Genomic DNA, 14,987 nt, shown 5'->3' with positions numbered 1-14,987 from the left:
ATTTCTGCTAATGCAGATGTAAGTTATATGGGCTTCAGAGCAGAGATTTTTTGTTTGTTTCTTTGTTTTTTGTTTATTGTTTCATAAATGACTAGAGTAGTTTAGGTCCTATAAATAGTGTTTTTCCTTTCCTAGTTGCAAACAACCCATCTTGTGCATCTGAATGCTTTGAGCTTTATTTCAGAGAGGTTTTTCTGTTGACATTCTAGGCACCTTTATCATTTTTTATCCAGGGCGTACAAAGCTCTTTGTGATTATTTGTCAGTTTTCAGTCTTACCTCTGAAGAGCGTTAGATATTATTGTTTTACAGTTAGGAAAATTAAGGAACAGAAAACTTTGATGGTTTGCTCAGAGTCTCTGTGTAAGAAAGAGGAATAAATCCCAGGAAACTCTGCTTGCAGGCTTCTGCTCTAATTACTGAAGAGCATTCTTCAAAAAGTGTAGCTTTTTTGAAAGAAGGGACATGTGAGTGTGATTGTTATCTGCTGAGCAGAGCAGATACCAGATGAGAGATCTTTCCTCTTTATCTTTTTACGAAATAATAGATGTCTGATTATGATCTGAGACGCTAAGAAAACTTTGTTACAGATAATTTCAGGTTTCCGAACATGTTTCTCTTTAGTAGTACTCTTATTTACATAACCCATTAAGTTAGTCATAACAAAGAGCAAATAACCAAATGCACATCTTGGACATGACTCCTGCCGAAATACTCCACAGCCTGACTCAGAAGGAGTAAACCTCAAGTTGCCACTGTGCTAGCACTAGGCAACTACACTCCAGAGGATGGCTCCTGCTCCAAGGAGCTCAAGGTCTAGGGAGGCAAGACAGCAGCAGGGAATGGCCCCCTCCTGCCTGACAGTTTGATGGTGTCCCATGGTCATACAGAAAGTCCCTGGCAGAGCCAGTCAGGTGACCTGGAGCATAATGTCATGTGTTTTTTTTTTTTTTTGTCTAACACAGTTGTGATAGCAGCAAACCTATCTTTCAGAGGTCCTCTGTAGGGTTCCCTCAGAGGATGAGAGCTAGCCGTCCTGCTCCCTTCAATGCCCTGTCAGCTCTGGATAAAATAACCTGTACATACGCAGGTACGTAGCTTCATGAATCCATATTGCTACAGTAATGGGTTTAGTAACAGAGGGATTCAGATTAAAGATTAGGATCAAGGGCTTGTCCTGAAAAATGACTTTTGCTACAGACATCTGCAGTGAGAGTCACCTAGACCTGCTTGCCCCACTGACCCCAGTTTGAATCCAGGTCAGTTCCGGTGGAGTCAATGGAATAGCAAGTGTGTAAAAGATGTGTGTAAAAGTACATGTGTATGTGTACGTGTACGTGTATGTATAAAATCAGCATTGCCTGATCCATCTTTCAGCTGTTTGCTTAGCTCCATCAGTTTAATTTGCAACTTAAACTGTGGGAGAGACGTGTAATCCTTTTATTCACTGCATCTGATGATACCCCAAAGCACTTTGTTTACTTAACATGTTACACATTCATTGAGCCTTCTGTCACTAAACACTGCGTGTGCTGACACAATCTGCATCAAATGCTGCTCCACGAACAAAATTCATTTGCAGACACAACCTAACACCTTGGTACAGTTCATTCTAAACAGTTACATTCCTAGAAGGTTTTTGGGTTGCTACCTGAATTAAAACTATGGCAGGCCTGTTAATTGTGTTGAAAACAACCACACACATGCACTTCTGCTTGTGATTATAGACAGAAGTTTACAGAGGTAGAGAGGCACTCTAGGACATCTGTGAGCACCTGTGTGTTTGTGAACGTGTGCATGTGCAAGGCAGAGGAGATGTGAAGGAGGAGATGCATCTTTTCCATGGAACTGAGATGTAAATGTTTGCAAGGGGTGTTCTTGTGCAGCAGAAGAGGCAGGACAAGAGCATGTACCTTCCTACTGTGGGGGCTGATCTCAACAAAGCTGAGTCCTCAGGACCTGAAAACAGCGGGTGTCACTCACGCTGTGAATGGGTAAAGAAAGCCCTGGGCAGCATCTGGGGGAATTGACTGTCGGAATGGGAAGGATTTATTTTCTCTGCACAAAAGAAAGAGAGCTTGCTCTCTTTCTTCTCCTTTGGCCTTGCTGCACAGACCTCAGTCACACACGTGCTTCGTCTCTCTGCTGGTGTACACACACCTTCCACATCACACATTTCCAAACACGTTGCATGCCATGTCAGCCAGCCTCCAGCCCCTCCTCCTTTTTTGGGCTGGCACAGAACAGTGCTTGGTGAGAAAAGTGCTGCTTGCAAAGTAGGGTTTCTGTGGTTTAGGGTTATTTTAATTAATTAATTTTTTTATTTTTTTTTTTCTAAGTCTGCAGCTGCTAGTTTTGAAACGACCAATCCTAAAGCTGCAGAAGTATGAAAGGGTAAGAAATCAATGGAAGAAATAGACAATCAGAGCGGGGTCCTGACCGTGGAGTGGCTGCTATATTTTAAAACCCATAAAAGTTTGGCTTATGTAAGAAACCATCTGGTATTTAGGCCTAGTTGAAATTTTAGCTGTGTGCGTGCACTCTGTGTATGAATCAATGGAGCAGCTTCACAGGCGCATGCACGTACTCTGCTGGACTCCTTCACCAGGCAGTGCAGGGCACTTGCTGAAAATATCTGGAAAACCTATTGGACTTCACACCCCTCTAACTCCTTCTGGACTGCTCATAATGGTCTTTGATCTAAGGGAAAACATGCGTGCCCGCCACAGCTGCAATGCTGCAAACCCACATTACGAATAGGTGCATGACCTAAAAACCAGTTAGCGATGCGTATCTCAGGAACATAGAAAGCTGCTGAATATTTATAAAGAGCCCAATGGCAAGAACCACTGGGTTTCTTTCTGTTCATAACACGGCAAGCAGGACATTCCTGCACCAAGATCGTTGTTGCTGCTGCATATGAGTAGAACTAAGTCTGTCCCAGCTCATAAGAGCATCTACCCCAAATCAACCCGACAAGGTAGAGAAGAAAGGAAGCATTTGCTTACCTCCACAGATGAGAAACTGAGATACGGAGAGATGAAGTGAAATGCCCAAACTCATACAGGAAACCTGTGGCAGAGCAACTAACTGAACCAGGTTGGGCACTGCTGAGGACAAAGACTGGAGTGAAATAACTGCTCAGACTTTTCTGACTCACCAGGAGGAAAAAAAGGAAAAAAAAAAAATGTCATCACAAAAACCCAGAATTGCATCAGGGAGGGTTCTTCCACTGTGTGTTAAGGCCAGGCACTAGGAACACCGTGTGCTGCCCCTGTGACTAATGCTGAGAAAAGGCAAATTCAGATGGGAACAGGTGCAGCTGAGGGCTAAGGAATAACCAGAAAAAGGGTGTTGATGAAAAAGATCAGAAGATTTTTGCTTATCACAGCTAAACAAAGACTGAGAGCAGTATGGCAGTGGTCTGTAACTACAGGGAGAGCAGAATGTCAGGGAAGGGAAAGCCACAGTGCTGGCGTGAGAGACAGGAGGTATAAATCAGTCATGAGCAAATAGGTCAAAATCAGAAGAATGTATTTAAACATCAGAATGAGGAAGTTAGGGATGTCCTTTCCAGTGGGGAGCAGTAGTGGTGGAAAGAAAATACATCCATCCTTTACAGACACCTTGAGGGGTTTGTGAAAGGAATTACAGAGCATGGTCATGTCTGACAGCAGAGTGGACTCAGCTCAAGAATTGCTTCCACTCTGGAGTTGACATTAAGTGCCTTACCTTTTCTTCACTCCTAAGGAATTTAGAAGAAGAATCTCTTGTTACATAGAGTGCATAGCACAACAGAGACTCATCTGGTCTCTAGGCACTACTGTAGCACAAATAATTCATAACACGAATGATCAACCATAACTACATCCTTCCTGAGGTAGAGATGACATATGAGAATACCAAAAGTGAAAAGCAGGGAACTGACTGCAAGCTTATTTCATCCTTTCATGAACACCCCATATTCTGTGAGAATGAGAAAACGTCTGCTCTCAGATACAGTGGTGTAAATCCAGAGGCATTCGAAAAGCATCACTGTAAGCAAGCTTGAACTCCAGTGGCATTCTTCCTTTTTCTAAAAGGGACGAACTCTATCCATCTCTTAAAATCTTTGCCTACTGCTCTGGAAGTGCTGCAAAGGCAATGGATTCCTATAAGTGCAAGTCTGGGTTTGGGAAGCCCTGCAGAAATCAGTGAAGTGGACAGAAACCAATCTCATCTTTAATACCAACATGCAGAAAGAGTGCATGAGTTTGTTGGGGCTCCAAGGCAAAGTGGATATAGCCTTTTCCTACCCAGTGTCATCTGGTACATTTTTTACACAGCCTTCCCTATAACATTACTCAAAATCCAGAGGACTCAGTATCATTGTCAAAGAGAAGACAGGAGGGTAGAGCTGCTGTTCAGGAAAAGACTAGAATTAGAAGGGAGCCTGGCAAAGCTCCCTATCTTTCTTTGTGAAATTTCTGTGTAGGTAAGAAGCAACACTTCAGCCTGGATCTGGCCATGCCCCTTCTTCTACTTCATGCAATGAGAAGGAAGTTTTCAGCACAAAAGCAGTGTAGTGTGAGATTCTGCACAGATGCTCAGTCTGCAGCAGGACTGCGAGGAGCTGGAGTTTGGGCCATGTGCCATCGGAATGGTAGCAGTTTCATTTCAGCTTACTAGAGACGTCTCAGATTTCAAGTACAATCTTAGTGTCACAAGGGAATTCATGATCACTCGGATAAAATGTAGCACACACAATTTGCACGCACACTTTTCTGGTAGAAAATGGGATTCAGAAGAAATAGGTTCAATTAAAAACACCCCAGATCCTGATAAAACACACTGCTTTTTTCTGGGCAGTGTGTTTTTTCCTCTCTTTATGTAAGATCATTCTTTCTCTTGTCAGAGTGGAGTCTTAACAGACAAGTTTGGAAATATTTGCAAGATGATACTGAGAATTTTTGCCTTGAGCTAACAAATCATTTCACTGCATGCTTATTCTAAATCTGGTTGGTTCTGATGAAGTCAAATGTATTCATCTATGCTCTCAGAAATATCACTAAAATGCAATATTTGTCACACGTTAGATCTAATGGAAGAAGAACATTACCATGCATGTCATATGAATTTTACCAGCAACTTCGTATTCGGAATGTCATTACTAGAAAACTTATTCTTGCTGCTGCACACCATCTCTGAAGGACCAGGAGTCACACAGACTGTAGTGTAGATTCTCAGTATGCATCAAAACCACCCACAGCAACTACAGTAACTGCTCCAAATGACTTTCACTCTTTTGGGATCAATTTATAAATGGTGATCTATCTGTTTTTTGAGCCTGTACATATATCAGCAGTTTCTGACTCCAGTGATTTTTCTGTGTATCAGCAGTAAAACTTCCCTTTCAAAGCTCATGAAAGTATGCATAAGGTCCACCCTCTTCTGCAAATGCCATGGCAATTCTATAGCCAGGAATGTGTGGATGGCCACAAGGACCCTCTGTGTCCTTAATGCTGACATGTTGAGTGACCAGGACCAGTTTCTTCCTATATTTCATCTCCTGACTTTATTTATTTATTTATTTATTTATTTATTTATTTATTTATTTATTTATTTATTTATTTTCCTTTGCCTGTTTAGATTATGGGCTCCTACTCCATCTTCGTGCCATGCCTCATCTTGGTGGGAGCCTCTAGGGACATCTACCATAATACACGGAATTAAGCATACGAGTCATGACTTCTGGTTCTAATCAGGAGTCCGTCCCAGAGGCTGATCTGCAACACGACCCTGATGGACAAATCCTCAGAATTTAACAGGGATTAAATCAGTGGAGTTTTCATAGAAATTAAATTAGACTGTATAGAAATTGTTCCATAAACAGAACACAGGAGAAAAGGCTAAACTTCCTTGATTTTTCCCTGTATTTTACAAAAGGGATATGATTTTCTGTTACTTTTTCCTGTGCAATCCAAAATTATGTGATTAAAAATTACACTTTTCAATGTAAATGCATAGGATTTTGTTATTACATGAGAAAACCTCAAATCTGTACTCTGAAACCTGCAGAAAGGCGGTTCTGTAGGAAGGCAATTGTTTGTTCTTTTCCTTGCTTTAAGTAACATAGGTCCCGCTCCTCTTTTAGGCTGGGGTGAGCAGAGCCCCCTGGCAACTCTGCTTTCTTGTTAGCTGGTGTGGTGCACTAACCCTCGACTGTTTCAGTCTATTTTAACCACTGCCTGTCTCTTTAGGTATACGCACCATGTAGATTAGGACATATGCAGAAAACAGGCCAAGTCCACTACTTTTATCTTAATCCATATTCTGCCATTCCTGAACGTTGATGATTTGAATAAATAAACCTTGGACACAAGCTACTTATCTGCAGAGGATGAACTGGCAAATTCACTTTGTGCCACATACGGATGGACAACAGGCCGTGCAGGTTGCGGTTTTGCCCCTCCTCTCTATAAGCCTGCTGAACTCTGGTGGCTTGGATAAATGGATAAACTGTGAGCATGAAAAAATTGCACCAATTTCAGTGGGAATTTGAAGATAGTATATATTGCTATGAATCAGACCCATATTTGCACTTTGGTCTGCTCCACACTTTTTTAGCTCCTTTTAGTTGCATTCAGAAGCATTTTTATTGACGTCTATTCAGTCCTGATCTGAGATCACATTACTCTTTCTGAAGAAGAAGACAAGTTACTGTAGAGCATGCACGAGATATAGCAAGCATCTTGAATAATGCCTAAGATTTAAATCACCGTGAACTTGTGATTCTTATAAAGAGTAAGCATCAGTTCTGACATACGAAGATTATGAAGGCATGGTGCATCTCAGCAAAACAGTAGACTTGTCATCTGGGTGGGGTGCTCTAGCTGTGGAAAAGTGGTGCTTTCCCAAGGGACAGGCTCCTTACTGCATGGAATAATTTGGATTTTGTGTTGAATCCTTCATATCAATAGCATATGTTCCTAATCCAATTGACAGGAATGAAATAAAACTGCAGCCTTGTACCAGTGAAGGGGAAAGGAGTTGGAAGGAAAGAGTGTCAATCAGTGTAGATGTTTAAGAGAATCATTCATGATAAAATGTTTAGGGCTGCGAGTTCCAGTAAATGCTAGGGAATGCCATTTGTACTGTATATGTGTAATCATTTTGGGAAGCATTTCTGACAGTGGTCTACACATTTCAGGACATAAAATTTTAGTTCCAAGTTCAAATAGCAAATATGCTCACACATACAAGCCTGTGCAGATCAATGAGATCTCAACACCTGATTATTTGCTATACCACAACATTAAAAGCCCTGTCTCTCCTAAAATACAGGGGGGGTTGCTACAATTTTTTTTTTTTTTTAGACTAGAGCATGACAGCTGCTACCCTGGAAGTGGCTTCATTTCAGCAACAAAGTTCTTGCCCCTCTGCAGTTGGCAATGCAAAACTCAAATAGATATGAAGAGGGCACTATCACTCTAGGCAGCCTGACTCGGAGTCAGGACAGAAAAAATAAAAGGCAAATGTTCGATGCTAACATTATACGAAGTCCCAAGGAGATTTGGAACAGGAGCAGTGGAGGAGTTACAGCTTCCTTTGTTCTGCTAAAAGGAAAAAGGAAACACATCAGGAAACCAGACTGTGGAGCACAGGAAGTCTCACTTTGGCTGATAAAAAGGCTGATGTGAGGTTGGTTCAGATGCAGTTAAAAGTCAATCAAGCTTGGAACAACAAGAAGAGCTATTCAGATGAAACCAGAGAGCCAGAGCCTGTGTTTAGCTGTAGAAATGGTGTTTTAACATCTCTTAATCTCTTCCTTATCTTCTTGTTTGAAATAAAGCTGCTATAAAAATGTTCAAATAAGACTTTTCTCATCATACAGAAATTGGTTTCCCCAACTCACCACACCCTCCACTGACCCCACCATACCTTACTCCAGTTTCTTTTTTTCACTCATCGACCAACTTAAAAAAACTGTATTCTTGCTGATTTATCTCCTCCCCTCAGATCAAAACCAGCATTAGTTAAGAAGGGCAGGTTTTTGCTGAGTGAGAAATCAGCAAATGACTAATTAAAGGCTCTCCTGCCCGTTATGTTATTTTCACCCACTCTGCATGATTGACAAGCGTGGGCCAATACCCTAACGTTCAGTTCCTGGTGTGCAGCTTTGTTGGCTTGGAGATGGGGGTGTTACACTTTTTTTTCTTTTAATTGTTGCTTGCTCCTTTACAGCCCTATTGCAGGTTGATCGCTGGGTTAATCTATGCTGGAAGAACAGGAAAAAGACACGTGCAAATAAAGCAGTAAGCTTAGCTATATCCATGGCATTTACTGCAGGAGCTTCTTCTGAACTGCTTTTTAGAAAAAAATCAGGAAAAGAAAGAATGCTTGATACACATGAAGGGTCAGGGTCATTTTTTACAGCATCATGCCAATGCTGAGGAGAACCAAAGGCAAGATGTCTGGAGGATTTAGCCTTACTTCTCCCACCTGTTTCCAGTAAGAGTTGTATATTCAATGCCCCTTAACTAGTTGTATAAATCTTAACATGTTTCCATATAGAATCAAAATTCTTCATGAAGCACCTAGAAAGCAGTGTGGTTTTCAGAGGGAACAGTTACCCTCAAAAGCTAATGAGAGCTTTACAAATCAAACTGGCTGCCTAGCCAGGTAAATGTGCACTTACACGCCCATTTTTAGGGCTCTGACTTCAAAATATGGAAGCAAACCAGAGTTACACACATTGAAATGTCTCTGTTATCAAATTCTGATGGTCCCTGTCAGGTCATTATTTCCGAGTTTTACCTTTGGTGCTGGTTGTCATTTGAGAAACAGAAGGTTTATTGGGACATACTTAAATGTATTCAGCAGTAATATACAGTAACATATATCCCTTTTGTTTAGGTCTCTGACTTACAGCTAAAGGAAAATCTTTTGGTAGCGGAGGTGGGGGAGGAGGGAGGTAACGTTTGTGGCTTTTACTACAAGAGACCTGTTTCTAGATCAGTGTTACAAGCTGCGTAGTTACGCATCAGTAAGTATGTGGCCTTGGTGATGAGAGAAAGAAAAGAAGCTGCAGATGCATTTACATTTTGAAGCTTTAATAGTTGGAGCTCAGTGGAGTGAATTATGCAGTGTCCTGTCCTGTTGCTGTATATACCAGCTTGACTTAGGTTGACACTTAGGTTGGTCTGCAACTTGGCTGCCCAGGGTCTGTGATGACACAGCATGCAGGTTAGCAATGACTTGGGTCTGCCACCAGGCAAATTATTTCCAAAAGAAGGCAGAAAACCACATTTGCGTTGTGATATTTTAGTCCTTACTTTCAAAAACAGCTATAAATATGCACTCACAGTCTTGTAAGAAAACATTTGTTCACTCAGAAAGTGTACTTAGGCATCACCCATGGAAGTATGACAAGACTGTACAACCTGAGAAGTGCACTCCAAGCAGCTCTGTTTACCCACCGGTGCTATGCATGCATTGTGTGCTCATGTTCACATGTGCATGAGAGCAGGAGAGGTGCAGACACTGGAAATGGACCTGTTGTTCAATTCAGAACAAAAGATCTAAAGAGAATTTTACATTTGGGGGAAAAGCTGGCTTCAAACCAAGTTGTACGACTTAAGCTTAAAATATTAGACCTGTCTCTTCTAGGCAAGCCCTGCACACATTCATGCTTGCTCCAGCACTAACACCATGTTTGTGCAATGTGAGGTGTCTAGCAAACCCACAAATGTCTACAAATCTGAAGTTAAGGCTCCCTCGGCTCCTTTAATTTTCCTGCTTGTGCATGTTTGCACTGAGGTGGGACACAGAGTCTTTCATTAAGTAGTTGAGTAAACTCAAACAGAATAAGAAACTTTCATTTTTCTAAGGCAATCTACGGGGCGCTGTGGAAGAGCTTCATGCACTGATGTTTTACAGGGAGAAAAAGCCTGGATGATGCTCCATGTCATGCAGTTACATGTTCATAAGTTCTAGGGCTGATGCTTCTGAGGTGTGAACTGAAATCAAGAGGAAAGCCTTCTTTAAAGGCAGAAGGAGACGCCTGAAGAGAATAAATTCTTGTTTCTGCAAAAATTGCTATAAATGCCCTACCCCCAGCACACCTCACTTTATCAGCATGTCATCTAAGGCCTTACTTTAGTGAGGTGTGAAGTGCAACCTTACTCATTGCTCTTCTTGATTTCTGCCCTTTTCTTATAGCAGTCTAATGAAGAGTTGTACTCGTTCACACTAAGACTCCAGCAACATTCTCCATAGAAGAAATGCTGCAAGGAGTCATGGAAGATGGACCTCCCCCCAGCCTACAGCAGGAGTATCATGAAATTAAAATAAATAACTAAAATAAAAGCATGAAATCCTCAGGACATGCATGCTACTACTCAAAGTGACCACATCCTGTTAGGGTAAAATCCACAGCCGTGCAGAGACAACGCTCTAAGACGCTCTCAGCACCTCTTTAAAGCTTCTGAGTGAAACCCCAAGTGCCTAAAATCTAAGCAGTTGTGCTGTTTTGTTGTGTATTAGGTTTGTTTCAGACTAATCTTCCTTCCCATAGCAGGAACAATTCTAGTACAGAGCAACAGGGCTTACAGACTCTGGAAAGACTTCCCCAGTGCTTTACTCGCATAGCAAACAGGAGTTAGTACCAATCACCTCGAGTCAGCAGCACCCAGCACAATGGCATGATCACGAGCTCACACTGAGGCAGAAAGCATGCATTTACACACATATTGCTGAGGGAAAATGAAGCAGTAAGAGAAGTAGCATTATGAAAATATGCCAATTACCAAACATTTCTAACAGTTTTTTGCTGTTGTGTCTTAAGAAGCCGTCATGCGCTATATATGTCACCTAAGCAGTGACCCTGCTATCGGGGAACACAGTATTTATGCCTTGGAAATTTCAGATGGTTTTATTCAAAACTGCTTTTGAGGGACAGCAACATGGAAAGCCTGCAGTGAACAAACATCTGTGTGGAGTTTTCTCCTTCTGGAGACTCAGATTCTTGCCCTGCGAGTCAATGCCTTCTTGCCAGGAAAGGCCATCTCTAAAAGGCCAAAGCCAGGGCAATTTAAAAATGGCAAAACAGACATTTAAACTGGCCCAAAAAGGAAACATGTCCTTAGTTCAAGATCTTGATGGCCAAGTTTCAGGACAAGAGCGAACGCCTACAGTTCACGAATGACAAGAAACAGTGATTGCAATAGAAACCCCACCCCACCCTTTGCTATAGCAACACCAGCACATCAGTTGTCTTCTCATGGAAAGAAAAAGAGACAAGTATAGTTGTCATCTACTTTGGTAATGCAAAATGTTCACTGAATGTCCTTCAGATGGTCTCTTATGTCCAGAGCATAAGGATAAACATATTTTCACAGAATGAAGGCAGCAGTTACAAACTGTGCTTATTTATTATTATTATTATTTATTAACATTTAGGCTTGGGCATGCTTATTTTTTTAATTTAATTATAGTCCACATGTAAAGTGGAACTGAAACGATTAAAGCAGTTTGAAACCACACTATTTGTTATTGTGAGGAAGTCCACACATGGGCATCTTGTTGACATTAGATGTACCCTCTTTTGGTTTAATTTGAGGCAATAAAAACCCAAACCCCTAAAACACAATGTAAGTTAAGTCAAAGCAGAATGTTAACCCAAAGAAGATGTGATTTGAAGTGTCTGGAGCCATACAAGAAAAATAAAATAATTATTTAAAATTAATCCAAACATAAACCATCATCAGTTTCTTTGGCTCCTAATCATATTCTGCAAGTGTTGTTCACAGAATGTGGAATTAATATGGAAATTAATTAATAAAAATAAAGATTTGCTGCACTTCTTTCTGCAGAAAAGACCTTAATGTATCAATGTAGAGGTCACTTTTCAAACCAGCCACTCCAACTCCAATGTCAGGTATTAAACAGATTATTTGAAGAATGCAGCAAAAATTGCCTCCCACCACCTCAGCAAGTGATCTAAAATAACTCCCCTTGCAATACATAATTATTTGTGAAGAAACAAAGATGCATTCTGGAGCTGGTGTGCTGGCTTAGCAATGCCAGACGTGACGTAAACCAGGGCATGATGAGGAAAGAAGACTTACAGTCCGGAGCTGATCCCCCCTAATATCTCTGTATGTGCACGACATTCCCTGAGCTGTGGGGTAAAGAACCCTGACAACTTCAACTCACATTTCCACATGGAGGATGCAAGTGTAGACCAGGATCATCCCGACCACATCTATCCTCCAGCCACGCTCTGCTTCCCCAGGAGCATGCAGCAAGCCCTTAAGACAGCTCAAGGCTACAGCAGAACTACCCATTTAGTACAAAGTCACCCTGCAACTGGGCAGTTTTATAGTTAAATTATTCCACTTATGCAACACCAGCCATCAGAAAGTCTACTGTCCAAGCTCTTTCTGAATGGCATAAAAAGATGAAGAGGCAAGTACAGGCCCAGCACCGTGGGTTACAGGGTGAAGGGAGGCATTTTTATAGTAGACTGGACTCAGGCTCCTTCTACATCGGTAGTGTGCAGTTAAAAGTCCTTGGCTCAATTAAAGCAATTAGTCCATGGAAGAGTTTTGCAAAGACTTAACAAAATACTGTCACTCGTCATGTTCACGCTGCTCAGGAAGGCAATCAGCTGCAAGGTGTACCCCTTGAACATTTCTGATCAGAGCTGCACAGCACTGCCTTCTACACAGCCAGGTATACTTCAGTTCATGGGTGAAGTACTTCTGAACCACACCTGCACACAATTACATCTGCCCCCTCAGCCCACTCTTGATCTAAATAACAAAAGAACCTTTTCCTCTGTTTTTCTTGCCATCTTTGTCATCTATGTGCATCTTTTCTGCCATATTATTTACCAACCGGAATGCACAGCTTTGAGAGAAAGCAGTGCTTACAGCCTTCAGAAAAGGTACCTGAAGGGTACGATTGCTTCTAAATTGCAGTCTCCTGAATACAGTACAGGTTTGTTTACTATGTCCTAGAATTTAGCAAGTCTACCCCAAGGCACAGATTATATAGAGAGCTCAGCACATTAAAAACATTGAAGCATCTCAAGCCACATCCTCTCTCATTGCCCTTCACCTGAGAGAACTCAGGCAAGGTGGCCTAACCCCTTCCTTTCAGCGGTAAACTGCAGCAAATCTGCCAGTGCATGGGTCTGACACTCCCTGGAAACCACTCGTTCCTCCCCAGCAAGAAAATTTGCAAGAAATCTCCTATAATCCTGAGGACACTACAGGAGCTTTCAACCACTTGTGCAAAGTGCAGAGAAGTGGTAAGTTACGGGAGGAGCTCAACAGGAGACGGGGATCTGCAACAAGTTGCTGATGATCCTGGAGTTGCTCAGTGGACCCAAGATGAGACTCCAGTGTACCAGGATCCCACCTCTCTTAGCTCAAACAGCCAAATGCTTTCTGGACTACAAGTGGAGCAGCAATACATAACAAAAGGCTGCTCAGCTGTCAGTGGGCAGATCCAGGAGCTGGGGCAGTGACCCAGGATGCGGCTGAGTTCCTCCTTTCGCCACAGCCTCCCCAGCATGACTGCGGTCCTAGCTGCAAAGCATCGCAGTTCCTCATCTCCAGAGCAGGGGGCTGGGGGTGACAGCGACACCACTTTGCCACGCAGGGTGACAGGGGAGAGGAGGAGCTCCCAGTAGGCACCATGGGCTACCTGGGCCATGGCAACACATCAGCACCTTTCAGAGGATGCTGCAGGGGGGCTTGTGGCATGCAAAGAAAAGCGGGTCCATGTGTGCACCACAGCAAACATGCAGATGGGAAATTTCTGCACTTTCACTGTGCAATATTTAGGGCGCCACAAATCAAAGAAGGTTGCGGTGCACTAAGCATATCCTGAATGAGGACTGGGTTACTTTTGCTACAAAGCTGAAGAGGTGGTAGGGGAGATGTGCTTTATTCCTGCCATACCTCAAATTTTGTGCTTTCAACGTTCCTGCTTTCTCTCCTCCTTTCTGACATTTCCCCTTTCATTCCCTCTTTCTTTCCTCTTTCCATATTCTCTTCCTACCCATCTCCTTCCCTCCCCCTTTCTCTTGAGACCCTTCCAAACAGTGCACTTGTCACAAGCTGAAATGTAAAGGAGAAAGTTTCAGTTCCTGCCAGTTTGCAGCTTCTTTCTCCCCAGGTCAGCAAAAAAAAAAAAAAAAAAAAAAAAAAAAAAAAAAAAGACTTTTAAGAAGAGATCAACACCCCACCCAGGCGATAGGCATCTTTCGAAATCCTCCAACCCAAACACACCCACAGAGTCTCTCGCTCCAAGGCTGCTCTGTTTGAGCTGCCCTGCACTACAGCGCTCCCTCAAGAAGAGCCCGTACGAATTGCACAAGGGGCCCCCAAAGCAAGAAAGTGAACCCGCTGCTGCCTGGGCTTTGGGAAACAGCACCTCGAGGGACTTGGCGAAGGCTGGGTTCATCTTTGCAAAGGCTGGAGGACCAGCCGGTTTGGTGGGGGTAAAGGGAGGGGGAACCATTCTCAGCAGCGTGCCAGCAGAGTCCTCGCTTGCTCAAGGCCACCAGAGGTTGGTTATGTTCGTGGTTTTTTTGCCACACTCTTTGCTTCCCCTTCCCGCTGCCTCGCCCCAAGCTAGGGTGATGTTTCCCCTCCAAACCGCCCGGTCCCTCGCTCTCCCCCCCCAAAACTGCTAGAGGCAACACACCAGCAGACCCAGCAGCGCGCTTCGGGCAGGGCCAGGCGAGGAAATCAGAGCCGGCTGACATGGAACCGCCAGGGGCAGGCAGCTCCGAGCCCCGCCGGCCCCAGCCGCCCCCCTGGCGGCGCCCGGCGGCCCCGGGGGCTGGCAGCCCGGAGCCAGGAGCTGTCACTGCCGGGCCGCCGAGCCGGGCAGCTCCCGGGGGCCCTCCGAGCCCCGCCGCGGAGCCCCCGAGCCCCGGGGAGGGGACGGAGGGAAGAAGGGGAGGGAGTGGAGGGAGGGGAGGGTGGGAGAGCC

At 43.4% G+C, this 14,987-nt stretch overlaps 1 protein-coding gene across 9 annotated transcripts in view; it reads right to left on the bottom strand.

Moving 5' to 3' along the window:
* FLI1 (Fli-1 proto-oncogene, ETS transcription factor) overlaps positions 1-14,987 on the bottom strand; it is an 89,412-nt gene that overhangs the window by 61,204 nt on the left and 13,221 nt on the right. The gene's annotated exons all lie outside the window — the stretch shown is intronic.

This window comes from Anas platyrhynchos, chromosome 25 (genome assembly GCF_047663525.1).
Source record: "Anas platyrhynchos isolate ZD024472 breed Pekin duck chromosome 25, IASCAAS_PekinDuck_T2T, whole genome shotgun sequence".
NCBI lineage: Eukaryota > Metazoa > Chordata > Aves > Anseriformes > Anatidae > Anas > Anas platyrhynchos.
Note: the sequence above shows the minus strand (reverse complement) of the source record. Positions and strands in the feature narration are given on the sequence as shown.